Source organism: Lasioglossum baleicum, unplaced genomic scaffold, assembly GCF_051020765.1.
Source record: "Lasioglossum baleicum unplaced genomic scaffold, iyLasBale1 scaffold0108, whole genome shotgun sequence".
NCBI lineage: Eukaryota > Metazoa > Arthropoda > Insecta > Hymenoptera > Halictidae > Lasioglossum > Lasioglossum baleicum.
The window spans coordinates 18671-34362 of record NW_027469168.1 but is presented as its reverse complement, the minus strand read 5'-3'; the positions used below and the strand labels follow the sequence as shown (position 1 = coordinate 34362).

Here is a 15692-nt window from a genome sequence, read left to right as displayed (position 1 = left end):
GTCACAGAAAGGATGACTAATTTCTTTCCCTGAAAATAAGTTATTCTCTCGAAACGGCAGGTTAGCTACTCCGAAGGCACGGCTTTCTGAAAAACGTTTAGCTTTGTAGCAATTGGTATCGTTCTCAAGCGGTTTGACGCTCTACGTCAACATTGAAACAGTCAATTAAGGTGTCAGTTGCCAATAATCTTGGAGGGCTTACTGACGGATTACCTGATTTGACTCTGGGAAACGTAGGATAGGTGAAGCAATATACTTAGCCGTCCGACTCTCAAAGAGGGTGGAAACGTTCTCGAACAGTTCTGACCGTCGATCTTCATATCCGTAATGAAACGAAGGACCCCGTCACTATCATATTTACTAATTTAGTGTCCTGAACACGAAGATACTCTCTCCATAAAGCGGAGGAGGTTCGCGAAAGGTATTGCCTACTGTAAATCGTTTGACTTAATAATAATTGGTAACGTTCACAACCGGTTTCTCGCTCAACTTAAATATTCATTCCGTGAATTAAGGTGTCCATTGCCAATACAGTTCAGCGGATTTACTCCTGGTATAGCTGGTTCTACTTACGGAATCAAATGATAGCGAAGATAGTGACATAACCGTTCCACTCTCGAAGAAGGTGGTCACGTTCCCGAACCGTTTGACACTAGACCTTCTAATTCATAGCTGAAATTATGGTGCCTACCACTGAAATGAATACTAATTTTTTTCTCTGATCACGAAGTTATACTCTCGACACGTCGGGATAGCGTCTCCTATGGATGGGCTAAAGGTAAAGTGTTTGACTCTGTACCAATAGGTAACGTTCCAAACCGGTTTTAATCTCTGCTTCAATATTCAAACCGTGAATTAAGGTGTCTATTCAAATTACGGTTCAGAGGATTTACTCCCGGAATATCTGGATTGACTCTCGGAATCGCAGGATAGGTGAAGCTATTGATTTAGCAATTCGTCTCCCACAAAAGGTAGCAACGTTCGCGAGCGGTGTGACCCTCGATTTTCGAACCCGTTTATGGTGTTTAGGTGCCCGCCACTGAAATGGTCATTAATTTCCTTCTCTGAACACGATGTTACCATCTCGATGAAGCGGGTGAAGCTCGCGGATAGTAAGGCCTTCGGTAAAACGTCTGACTTTAATCCAATTTGTAACGTTCAGCTACGGTTCGACTTTCCGCTTTAATATTCAAACCTTGAATTAAGCTGCCTATTGCCAATACTGCTCAGCTGATTGACTCCAGGAATACTTGGTATGACTCTCGGAAATGCGGGATATGTGATGCTATTGACATAGCTGTTCGAACATATAAGAGGGTGGTAATGTTCTCAAACGGTTTGACCATCGAAATTGTAATTCATACATGAAATTAACGTGCCGTCATTAAAATTTATACTAGTGTGTTTCTCTACACACGAAGTTATACCTTCGATACGGTGTGTCAGATTCTCGGGCTGTAAGGCTTTCGGTAAAACGCTTGACTTTGTAGCAACTGGTAACGATCTCAAACGAGATGACGCTCCATTTTAAAATGCAAACCATGGACTACTGTGCCTGATGCCAATACTGATCAGCGGACTTACTCCTGAAATGCCTGGCTATACTCTCGGAATCCCTGGAATTGTGACGCTATTGATTAAGCCATTCGTGTCTCGCAGAAGGTGGCAACGTTCCCGAGCGGTATATCGCTCGATCCTCAAATTGGAACATGAAGATAAAGCCCCTTCACTGAAATGAATACAAATTTCTTTCTCTGAACACAAAGCTATACTTTCGACATGGCGGGTTAGTTTTTCGGAGGGTAAGTTCTTCGGTAAGATTCTTGACTTTTTAGCAATTGGTACCATTCTACAATTGTCTGACGGTATGCTTTAATATTCAAACCATGAAATAAAGTTTCAATTTGCAATATTGTTCAGCAGAATTACTCCAGGGATACCTGGTATAGCTCTCGGAAACAAAGGATATGTGAAGCTATTCAATTAGTTGTTCGAATACCGTAGTAGGTGGTAACGTTCTCGATCGGTATCCCAATCGATTTTCTATTTCACATGAAGTTATCGTGCCGTCACTGAAATGCAGACTAACGTTTTTCTATGAACACGAAGTTATATTCCCGATATAGCCGGGTCGATTTTCGGGGGATAAGGTCATCGGTAAAGCGTTTGACTTTATAGCAATGGGTAACGTTATCAAACGGTGTGACGCTATATTTTAATATTCAAACCGTGATCTCAGGTATCAATTTCCAATCCTGATCAGCCGATTTACACCCGGAGTACCTCGTTTGACTCTCGGAATCTTTAGGCACATAAAGTTATTCACGTTGCCGTTCGATCCTCAAAGAAGTCAGAAACATTCTCGAGCGGTTTGACACGCGGACTTCTTATTCGTACATGAAATTGAGGTGCGCGTCTGTTAAAATATATACTAATTTGTTTCTATGAACACCAAGTCATACCCACGATACAGCGGGTTATGTTTTCAGAAAGTAAGTTACCCGGTAAGGTGTATGTCGTTATATCAATTGGTAACGTTCTCGAACGGTTTGACCATCGATCTTCTAATTCTTAGATAAACCATTTCGTCTCTGAAATGAACACTAATTTCTATCTGTGAACAAAGTTTTTACCCTTGCTGATGCGGGTGAGGATTTCGGAGGGAAAGGTCTTCGGTAAAACGTTTGACTTTGTAGAAGTTTGTATCCTTCTCAAACGGTCTGACTTTGTTCCTGATAATTTCAACAGTGAAGTGGGGTGCCTAATGACCAAACCGAACAGCAGATTTACTCGTGAAATACCTGATTTGACTGCCGGAATCATGGGATAGGTGATGCTATTGAGTTAACCGTTCGACTCTAAAAGATGGTGTTAACATTTTCGAACGGTTTGACCCTCGATCTAATAAGTAATACATGAAATTATGGTGCCTGTCACTAAAATTCATACTAACTTGCTTCTCTGAACACGAAGCCGCACCCTCTGTAGAGCTGCTTAGCTTCTAGGAAGGTAAGGCCTTCGGTAAAATGTTTGACTCTATACGAATAGGTAAAGCTCTACAACGGTTTGATGGTCTGCATTATTATTCATATCGTGAAATAAGCTGTCTGTTGCCAATACTGTTCAACGGATTAGACCAGGAGTACCTTGTTTGGCTCTCCGAATCCCTGGATAGGTGAAGGTATTGACATAGTCGCTCGACTCTGACAGAAGGGGGCAACGTTCTCGAGCGATTTGACCCTCTATCATCAAATTCATACTTGTAATTATGGATCATGTCACCAAAATGTATACTAATCTGCTTCACTGAACTCGAAGTAATACCCACGATGTATGAGGACAGCTTCTCGGAAGTTGAGGCCTTCTGTAGAAAGATTGACTTTATAGGAATACGTATCATTGTACAACAGTATGACTGTCTCCTTTAATCTTCATACCATGATGTAAGGCGTTTATTGCATTTACTCCCGGAGTACCTGGTTCGACTCTCGGAATCACACGATAGGTGATGCTATTTACTTAGCCGTTCGACTCTCTAGGAATGTAGCAACATTCTCGAAAGCATTTATTCATGATTTCTCTATTCATGTACGCAAATAAGATTTCCGGCTCTAAAATGTGTGCTAGTTTGCTTCTCTCAGCACGCAGTTATAATCTCGATAAAGCGGGATTTGTTCACGGAAGGTGCGGTATCCCGTATTGAGTATGATCTCATAGCAATTGGTAACGTTCATCCAGCGGTTTGACTCTGTACTTTAATACTCATACGGTGAGGTCAGGTGCCTAATGCCAATAATTTTCAGCGCATTTACTCCCAGAGTACCTGATTTTACTCTCGGAACCATAGGATAGGTGAAGTTAATAACTAAGGCGTCCGAATCTCAACTACGGCGGTATCGATCACTAACGGGTTTACCCTAGATCTTCTAATTAATACATGATATTTAGGTGACCGTCACTAAGTTGTAAATTAATTTGTTTCCCTGTATACGATGTTATACTCTCAATACAGCGGGATAGGTTCTCGGTGGATGAGGCCATCAATAAGGCGTTTGAATATATAACAATTGGTAACGTTCACAAAATTTTTAACGCCATACTTTAAATTCAAACCGTGAATTAAATTGTCTATTGCCAGTACTGTACAGTGCATTTCATCCCGTAATATCTGTTTTGACCCTTGCACTCACAGGATAGGAGAAGCTATTGACTTATCCGTTCGAGTCGCAACAAAGGTGGAAACGATCTCGAATGTTTCGAACGTCGATCATCTAATTCATACATGAACATAAGGTGCTCGACGCAGAAATGAATACTAAGTTCTTTCTGTGAACACGAACTTATACTTTCTATGTTGCCGGTGAGGTTCGCGGAAGGTATGGCCTTGTGTAAGACGTTTTATATTATACCAATTGGTAACACTTTCAAATGGTTTCGCGCTCTACTGTAATGTTCAACCGTGAATGAAGGCGTCTATTGCCAAAACTCTTGAGCGGACTTTCTACCGGAATACCTGGTTTGGCGATCTTCAAATTCATGCATGAAGTTATGGCGCTCGAGACTAAATTGTATACTAGTTCCACCCTCTGAACCAGGAGTTTTACTCCAGATACTGTCCTGTAGTTGCGTACTGCAGATCGGAGCGGCATACTGTATGATCCTTTTAACATCATTAGCATTGATATTGTACAATTTGCATTGTTTCGCGGATTTCTATTTATCTCTACCTACTGTAACTTACTGATTTGATATTATCGATATTTTTTCAAAATTTTCCATTTTTACTTTGAAAAGTTGTATCTCTCTGGTAAGGTGTCTTTGGAATTAGTTGTGTGTACGTTTATGACATTATGTCATTAAACTTATTGTTATTTTATATGTTTGTCTGTATATGTACCTGCCCTGCCCTAGCAATCACGTCTGACGAAGACTTATTTCTGCGTACAGCAGATCGGAGTGACACTACTGGATGGTCTTCGTTAATTTCCTTAACCACAATGTTGTACCGTACGCATGCATTTGCAACTTTCCATTTATATATACATACTGTAATTTGCTGTCATGATATTTTTCATTTTTTACATAATAATCAATTTTTTTAGTAATAGATTGTGTACCATCTTAAAAGAGTCTTTCGGATTGTTTTAGTGCACGTTCATGACGTTATTTTGTTATACATGTTATTTTCTATGATTGTCTGTATACGTAGCAAGGCTGCCGGATCATCACGAGTGGAATGGTCTTGTAGTTTAGACGCTACTGTATAATACTCATTAATTTCTTTAACCATTATATTGTACCTTATGCATTCTTTCGCGGTTTTCCATTTATTTCTACATTCTGCAATTTGCTGCAATGATATTTTCAATTTTCTTCCAAATTTTCTTTCTGCATTTTAAGAAATTGTATTTCTCAGGGAAAGTGTCTTCGAAATTAGATGAGTGTACGTTTATGACATTATTTTGTTAAACATAGGGTTATTTTATATGATTGTCTGTATGCGTACATACGATGTTGGAGCGACACGGTCGGCAAGGTCTTGTAATTGCGTACGGCGGAACGGAGCGGCACTGCTGAACGGTTTTCGATATTCTCATTATCCTTCATTTGGTAACGTATGCATTCATTCCCAGTTTCCTATTTATATACAAATACTCTCGCTTAATGTTATCATATTTTCGATTATTTTGAAATTTCCAATTTTTATTTTAAAAAATAGTATTTCACAATAATAGTGCCTTTAGAGTTTGTTGAGAGTACGTTTATGTCATTATTTTGTTAAACTAAATGTTATTTTACATGATTGTCTCCATCCGTACTTACGCTGTCGAAGGGACTTGACTGACGTGGGCTTGTGGTTGCGTAGTGCAGATGGAACAGCACCACTGGACGGACTACGTTAATTTCTTTAACTATATTATTGTCCCGTATGCATTCTTCCTTCGCAATTTTCGATGTATTTCTACATACTGCTGTACTGTTTTGGTACTCTCGACATTCCTCGTAATTTTCAATTTTTATTAAAGGGATTGATTTTCTTCGTAGATGTGTCTTTGGAATTAGGTGAGTGTACGTATATGACATTATTTTGTTAAACTAGTTGTTACATTATATCAATGTCTTTATACGTAACTACGATGCTGGATCCACACGACAAGCGATGTGTTGTAGTTATGTATGGCAAATCGGAGCGGCACTTCTGATTGTTCTTTGATAATTTCATAAGCCTTGATTTTGTACGGTCTGCATTTCTTTGCAGTTTTCCATTTATTTATAGATACTATAATTGACTGTTATGATATTTTCGATTCTTCAAAATTCTCGAATTTCAAGTTACAATAATTTACTTTCAGGAAAAGTGACTTTGGAATTAGTTGGGTGTACGTTGATGACAATATTTTGTTAAATTCATGGTTATATTATAGGATTGCCTCCATGCGTACCTACGCTTCCGCAGCGACACTGCTAGAGCAATCCTATAGTTGTGTTTATTATATCGGAGCGACACTGCAGTATGGTTTTTGTTAATTTCTTTAACCTTGGTATTGTACCGTTTGCAATCGTTCGCACTTTTCTATTTATCTCTACATACTGTAAGTTACTGTTCTGATATTTTCGATATCATTGAAGATTTTCTTCTTTTAGTTTATGAAATTGTATTCTCAGTAGAAGTGCCATTGGAGTTATTAGCGTGCACGACTTTAATATGAGGTTATTAGCATATTTTTATTTTATACCACAGTTAGTATACGTACCTACCCATCAGGAGCAACACGACTGTCAATGTCTCCTAGTTGCGTACGGCATATTGGAGTGGCACTACTGGATGGCCTTCGTTAATTCCATTAAATGTGATATTGTACCGTATTCATGTTTTCCCAGTCTTCCATTTAATTATACATATTGTAATTAACTGCATGATATTTTCGATTATGTTCAAAATTTTTAATTTTTAGTTGGAGAAATTGTATCTTGTGGTAAATGCGGCTTTGGAATTACTAAATTGTACGCTTATGACATTATTTTCTAGTACTTAAAGTTATTTTATACGTGGGCCAGTCTTGGAACCTAGGCTTCCAAAACTACACGGCTGGCGTCATCTGCCAGCTGCGAACGGCAAATCGGAGCGACATACTGATGGTCTTCGATAATTTCTTTAACCTTGATTTTGTTCCGTATGCATTCTTCCCCAGTTGTTTAATTATTAACACATTATGTAATTGACCGTCATTGTATCTTCAATTTTTGGGGGAAATTTTCCCTTTTTATATCAAAAAATTTTATTTCCGTGCAAAGCGCCTTTGGAATTAGTTGCATGTAGGCTTTGGCAATATTAGATAGAATTCATTGCTATTTTATATGATTGTCTCTATACGTATCCACGCTGTCAGAACAAAGCGACTAGCGTGGCCTTGAAGCTGCGAACAGCAGAACGTAGAGACACTACTGAATTGTCTTCGATAATTTCATCTATCCTTGATTTTGAAACGTATGCATTCTACCCAGTTTTCAATTTCGAAAGATGTACTGTAATTATCTGTTACGACGATTTCGATTTCCATTCAAATTTTCAGTTTTTAGTTTTAAAAAATTGTATTTCATAGTAGAAGTGTCATTAGAATTCGTTGAACGCATGCATATGACACAATTTGCATAAACTAATTGTTATTCTCTATTATGCCCCGTATGCGCACCTACGCTTGCGGAGCGACAGGGCTGGGGTTCGTTAATGTCTTTAATCATGGTATTGTATCGTCTGTATTATGTTCACTTCTCTGATTAATACTACATATGGTAATTTATTGTTCTGAAATATCCGATTCTTTTCAATATTTCTTATATTTAATTTTAAATATTTCAATTATTAGTACTCGTATGCTTGGAGTTAGTTGAATGTACGTTTATGATAATATTCTGTTTTGTTCTTTGTCATTTTATATAATTATCCCTATACGCACCTACTCTTCTGGAGCGACACGACTAGTGTGGATCCGCTTTCGCGTTCGGTAGTTCGGAGCATCACTGCTGCATGGTCTTTGACAATGCTTTTAACCTCCATATTGTACCGTATGCATTCGTTCGCAGTTTTCTATATACTTCAGCACACTGTTATTTACTATTATAATATTTCCGATTTTCTTCATATCGTTCAATTCAAAATTTCTATAATATTATTTTTTAGGGATAGTGTCTTTGGAATTAGTTGAGTATAAGTTTTTGGCAGTATTTCGTTAAATTCTTTGTCATTTCATATTATTGTCTCAATACGTACCTAATCTTCCAGAGGGATGCGAATGGAGTGGTCTTGTAGTTGCTTTCAATAGATCGGGCCGACAGTACTGTCTGGTCTTTGTAAATTTCATTAACCATGATATTGTACCGCATGCATGCTTTGTTTCTCTTGTTCCCTTTGTTTCTCCCAATGCAGTTTACTGTTACGATATTTTCGATTATTTTTCAAATTTTTTAACTACTAATTTAAAAAATTATATTACATAGCAATAATGTTCTTGGAATTACTTCATCGTACGGTTATAAAATTATTTTGATAAATTTATAGTTTTTGTATATGATTGTCTGTATACGCATCAACGCTCGCGGCTTGACACGGCTGTGAACGTCTTTAGTGGTGTACGGTAGAACAGATCGGCACTACCGGACGACCTTCTTTAACTTCATTAACCTCGATATTGTACAGTACGCATTTGTTCCCAGTAACGATTTATTTATACATACTGTAATTTGCAGTTACGATATTTACGATTCTTTATCGAAATTTTCAATTATTATTACAAAATTTTTTGTTATATATATTATATAATATATTTTATATATTAAAAAATAACTTTATACTATTTTAGTCGAGTAGTATAGATTTAATTTCATACTATTTTAGGCGAGTAGTATACATTTAATTTTACATTATTATAAATATTTAATTTTATACTATTATAAAAATATACATTTAATATCATACTATTATAATTAATTCTATACTATTTTAGTCGAGTAGTATAGATTTAATTTTATAATATTATATTTAATTTTATTCTATTTTAGTCGAGTAGTATAGATTTAATTTTATATTATTATAAATAATTAAATTTATACTATTTCAATAGTATAGATTTAATTTCACACTATTATAAATAATTCGATACTGCTTTAGTCGAGTAGTATAGATCTAATTTTGTACTATTATAATTAATTTTATACTTTTCTAATGGTATATATTTAATTCTATACAATTATAATTAATTTTATACTATTTTAATAGTATAGATTTTATTTTATATTATTATAAATAATTAATTATATACTATTTTAATTGAGTAGTATAGATTCAATTTTATATTATTACTATAAATAATTAATTTTATACTATTTTAATAGTATAGATTTAATACTATACTATTATAATTAATTTTATACTATTTTAATAGTATATATTTAATTTCACATTATTATTATTAATTATATGCTACTTAAGTCGAGTAGTATTGATTTAATTTTATGCTATTGTTATAAATAATTAATTTTAATATAAAATTTATAAATATTAAAAACTATTTTTAATATTTTGTAGGTTTCAAATTTAATTTATTTTTAATATTTATAGGTTTATTACTCTATTGAAGGATACAAAACCTATAAATATTAATTAATTTTAATATTTCATACGTTTTGAATTTAATTTATTTAAGGATAGAATACCCATGAATATTAAAAATATTTATTTTAATATTTATAGACTTATTAATTTCAAGGATACAAAACCTATAGATATTATAAATTATTTTCTTTAATATTTATTGGTTTATTAATTATACGGATACAAAACCTGTAAGTATTAAAAATTAATTATTTTAATATTTATAGGTTTTTAAATATAATTTACATGAAAATAATAAAACTTATATATTTAAAATTTTTAATATTAATGATTATTAATTATTTATAATAATTTATTTAAAATTTATATATAAATATATATGTATGTAATTATTAATTAATTAAATTTATTATAAGTATAATAATTATTATAAAATTTTATTTTATAAATAAAATATTTTTTTTACATAGAAAAGAATAAAATTAAATTATAAACTTTAAATAGAGTTTTAGTTATAATTTGTAGTATAATATTTGCAATTCTAATTTAAAATTTAAATTTTGAATCTAAATTTTCATACAAACTTTTATTCGAAAATTTGTAAAACTTTAATTATAGCTTTAATAATTAGTTACATTAATTAAATTTATATTTAAATTAAATTTAATATTAATAAAATATAAAAGAACTTAGTATTAAAGATAAATGTTTATTTTAGTATTTAATTTCTATGCATTTAATGAAAACTAGATTTGGAAATTAATTTTAATGCAGGTAAATTTCGTGCCAGCAGTAGCGGTTAATCTATTTTTATTAATTAATTAAATCAATTAAAATTATTTATTTAAAATTTATTAATTAATAAAATAAAGAGCTTTCAGGTAAAATTTTTAAATAATATTTAAATTTAATCTTTAATTAAATACATTTTAAAAATTTTATTATAAAAACAGGATTAGATACCCTGTTATAAAAAATAAATATTTAATTAATAATTAAATGTAAATCATTAATGTTAAATAATATGGCAGTCTTTCTATTTATTTAGGGAAACTTGTTTATTAATATGATAATCCACAATAAGATGTACTTAAATATTTTCTTTACGTATTGTTGTTCCTAGATTTATTGTAAATAATAAATAATAAATTTACCAAAATTTGATATAATATAAATTCAAATCAGAATTGAGAAAATTTAAGATAAAATGAGTTATAATAATATTTAATTTTGAATTAATGTAATTCTAATATTAATTTGAAGGTGGATTTAACAGTGAATATAAATAATTATTTATACTGAATATAATAAAAAAGATGTACAAATTCCCCTTGAATTTCATTATAAATGGAATACGTCGTAACATAGTAAAAGTACTGGGAAGTGTTTTTAGTTCGTAAAATATTTAACTTAATAATTAATAATTTTTTAAATTAATATTAATTTATATAAATTAAGTATTTATAAAATAAATATTTTACATTTAAAATTATGGAATATATAAATTATTTTTTAATTTATAAATAGGTTTATAACAATTAAGATTATAATTAATATTAAATGCTTAAGTATTTATTTAGAATTATTTAGATTTAAATATATAGTAAGTAAAGGAATTGAAATTTAATTTATATAATATAAAATGAAAATTATTATGTACCTTCTGTATCTGCGTTACTTAATTTAATATAGTTATATTTAATTGTCTCGAAAATAAATGAGCTAAGTATAAATAACTTTTTTGTAGAATAAAAGTTATGAATTTGTAATTTGAAATTAAATGTTATTCGAATTTATTGATATTTAGTTTTAAAAAAATTAAATTTAATTAAGATACAATTTCATTTTAATTATATAATTAATATATAATTAAAATTTTGATATTAAAAATTTATGGGATAAACTATAAATTTAAAAATCATAATATAAATTTATTATTTTTTATGTTTATTGACTTAAAAATAATTATTATAAAAAACATATAATAATTTAAAATTGAAATTATAAAAATTTTATAATTTAATATAATAATTTTAAACAAATTTTAATTAATAAAATTTTATTATAATGATTGAATTAGTAATTATTTATTAATATAAATTGAATTAATTAATAATATTTATAATTACGGAATTAGGCAAATTTACATTACTAATATATAAATATATATTCACCTCTTTATCAAAAACTTGTCTTTTAGAATTTAATCTGATGTCAAATCGGCTCAATGAACTTTTAAGTAGCTGCAGTATATTGACAGTATTAAGGTAGCATAATCAATTGGCTTTTAATTATGGAATGGAATGAAAGAATTATTGAAATATATACTGCCTCAATTATAATTGATTAACTTAAATTTTTAGTTAAAATGCTGAAATTAAATTATGGGGTGATAAGACCCCATTGAATTTTATATTAATTTAATAACAAGTAATAATATACTTCATTAATATTATTAAATTAATATTTAATTAGGAGGATTTATAAATTTGTTAAACTTTATATTATAATATTAATTAAACATTGATTTAAGGAAATATTTAAATTTGATATAATAGTATTAATTAAAAAATAATTTACCTAAGGGTTAACAGCGTAATATCTTTTTAAAGAACAAATTAATGCAGATGATTGCGACCTCGGTGTTGAATTGAGATAAATTTTAAATGCTGAAATTTAAAAATTAAGCCTGTTCGACTTTTAAAATCGTACATGATTTGAGTTCCGATCGACGTAAGTCAGATCTGTTTCTATCTGTAATAATTTGATTAATTAGTTGTACGAAAGGACTTTCAATGAGAAATAATTTTACTTTATATAATAAATATTTAAAATTAACAAGTTTAAGTGTATTAAATTTCGAGTTCATGTAAATTATATTAGATGTATAATAAATAATCATTTGATTTTATAAAAATTATTATTTTTGAATATTAAATGTTTTAGTTATAATGATTTCTTTATTAATAAGGGTTGCTTTTTTAACCTTATTTGAACGTAAATTATTGTCTAATATTCAATATCGAAAAGGACCAAATAAAATTGGATTTTTAGGTTTATTTCAAACGTTTAGAGATGGTTTAAAATTATTAACTAAAGAATGATTTATTTTTAATCATTATTCAATAGTTATTATTAGTCCAATAATTATATTTATTTTATATTTTGTTTTATGATTAATTGATCCTTGAATTAATTTAAATATATTTATTGAATTTAAATACTCAATAATTTATGTTTTTTTTTATTATATGATTAATAATTTTTTCAGTTTCTGTAGTTGGTTGATTTTCAAATACTAATTATGCAATATTAGGTTCTATTCGATCAATTGCTCAAATAATTTCATTTGAAATTAGAATATATTTTGGTAATTTTAATTTTTTCTATTTTAATAGAAGGATTTTCTTTAATGAATTTAAAATTAAATCAATTAAATATTATATTTTTTATTTTATTAAATCATTTATATTATATATCTTTTATTAGTTTATTAGTTGATTTAAATCGAACAGATTTTGATTTAATTGAAGGAGAATCAGAATTAGTCTCAGGTTTTAATCTTGAATATCATAGATGAATATTTACAATAATTTTTTTATCGGTATATTTAAATATTATACTTATAATGTTATTATTGGTAATTATATATTTTAATTATATTTATTGATCATTAATATTTTTTGTCATTTGTATATTAAATTTAATTTTACTGATTTGAATTCGAGCATTATTATTACGTATTTGGTTTTATTAGTTAATAAGTTTTTGTTCAACTGATATATTAATAATTATTATAAACTATTTAATATTAATATATGTAATAAAAAAAATTATAATTTGATTTTTAAGGTAATAAAAAATTTAATTTTTCTAACATATTATCAAAATATGTGCTTTTTCAAGTTCATTAACTTTAATAAATTAAATAATCTCAAAATCTATTTAATTTAAATGAAATAACATAGTATAAAAAATATGGTAAAGTAAAAAAAATATTTGAATTAATATAAGGATATTCAATTATTTGTCCTCCTAGTCATGTTGATATTAAAAAGTTACTAATAAAATATCAATAATAGTATAGTCTAATAGGATGATTTTTTAAGTTTTTAAAATAATTATTATTTATTAAAGGTAAAGTAAATAAAATTATAATTGAAAATATTAATCTAATTACTCCTCCTAATTTGTTAGGAATTGATCGTAAAACTGAATAAGCAAATAAAATATATCATTCTGGTTTAATATGAATTGGTGTAATTATTGAATTAGCTATTTTTAAATTATCAGGATCTCCAAAATAATAAGGATATTGAATGTTAATAAAAATAAATGAAGTTAGAATAATAATAAATCCTAATTAATATTTAATTATAAAGTAAGGATAAAATGGAATTTTATAAATATTTCTATTTGTTCCTACAGGATTTGTTGATCCTGTAATATGTAAAATAATTAAATGTAATATTACTATTATTATAATAATTGATGGTAAAATAAAGTGTAATGAAAAGAATCGATTTAATATTGAATTAATAATTGAGAATCCTCCTCAAATTCATTCCACTAATAATTGACCAATATAAGGAATTGCAGATACTTAATTTCTAATTACTATAGCTCCTCAAAGAGATATTTGTCCTCATGGTAAAACATAACCTATAAATGCTGTTATTACTGATAATAAAAGAATTGTAATTCCAATATTTCAATCTGTGTTTAATTTAAGTGAATAATAAAATAAATTTCGTTGAATATGTATATATATTACTATAAAATAAAAAGATGCTCCATTTATAATAATTAATCGAATTAATCATCCAGAATTTACATGTATTATAATATGAGAAATTTTTATAAATGCTTAATTAATACTTGGACAATAATTTCTTGATAAATTAAAACCTGAAATAATTTGAATTAATAAAAATAAACCTAGAACTGATCCAAAATTTCATATATAATTTATAATATATAGGTGTTGGTAAATAAATAAAACGAAAAACAAATTTTAATGTTTTATTACTTTTTAATTTTTTATATTTATTCATATTAATTTTTCTTCGTAAACATTTTTTTTATAATTGATGTTATTATAACTGAAAAATATAAAGTAAGAAATAATATTATAATTATAAAAAATAATATATTAATATTGGAATAAATTTTTTTATTTCAATAATTATTAAAAAATTATTGTTTAAATTTAAATTTAAATTACTAAATAAGTAATTTGTAGATAAATATTAATTTATATATATATATAAATTATTAATCAATTAACAAATAATCATCGAATATTAATTTTATTAAATTTAAACTTTGGTAAATTTAATAAAGTAATAAAATATGACAAAATATTTATATTACCGTAAATATAAATAATTATAGATGTAATTAGTTTCTATATAAAATATATTGTAATTAAGACAATAAAAAAAAACAATATTCTTATTGAATACAATAAAAAAATAAATAAATATTTTGTAGGGGAATAAAAATTATTAATTTCTAATATTAAAATAACAATTAAATATGATATAATTAATGATGTCCAATTTGTTATTATTATATTCATTATTATTATTATAAATTATATTTATATTGTATGTATATTAATATTAATACTTAATATTATTTTCATAAAATGGTGTATTAAAAACAATAGTTTTGTATACTATAATAATTGTATTTAAAAATATTTTTGAATTTTATTAATATAAAAAAATAATTTTGCTTTAAATAATTAATTATTAGTATTAATTTACAAAATTAATGTTTTTATTATATTAATAATATAATTGTTGAAATTATAATTATTATTTTAATCTTTAAAATTATTATATTATTTTATTTTAATAATTATTTATTAATATTTTTAATTTTAATTGAATATATGTCATTTACTGTTTTAATATATATAATATATGATAATAATAGATGGATATATTTAATATATTTAATTTATTCGGTAGGAGAAGCAATTTTAGGATTATCTATAATAGTAAGATTAAATTATATATATGGTCATCAAAAAATTATATTAATTAGATTAATTAATTAAAATTTTTAAATG

At 27.8% G+C, this 15692-nt stretch overlaps 1 pseudogene; it reads right to left on the bottom strand.

Annotated features, from left to right (window-relative positions):
- Window positions 1–13547: 13547 nt before the first annotated feature.
- LOC143219947 (cytochrome b pseudogene) lies at window positions 13548–14574 on the bottom strand (annotated as a pseudogene).
- Between the last annotated feature and the right edge of the window lie 1118 nt (window positions 14575–15692).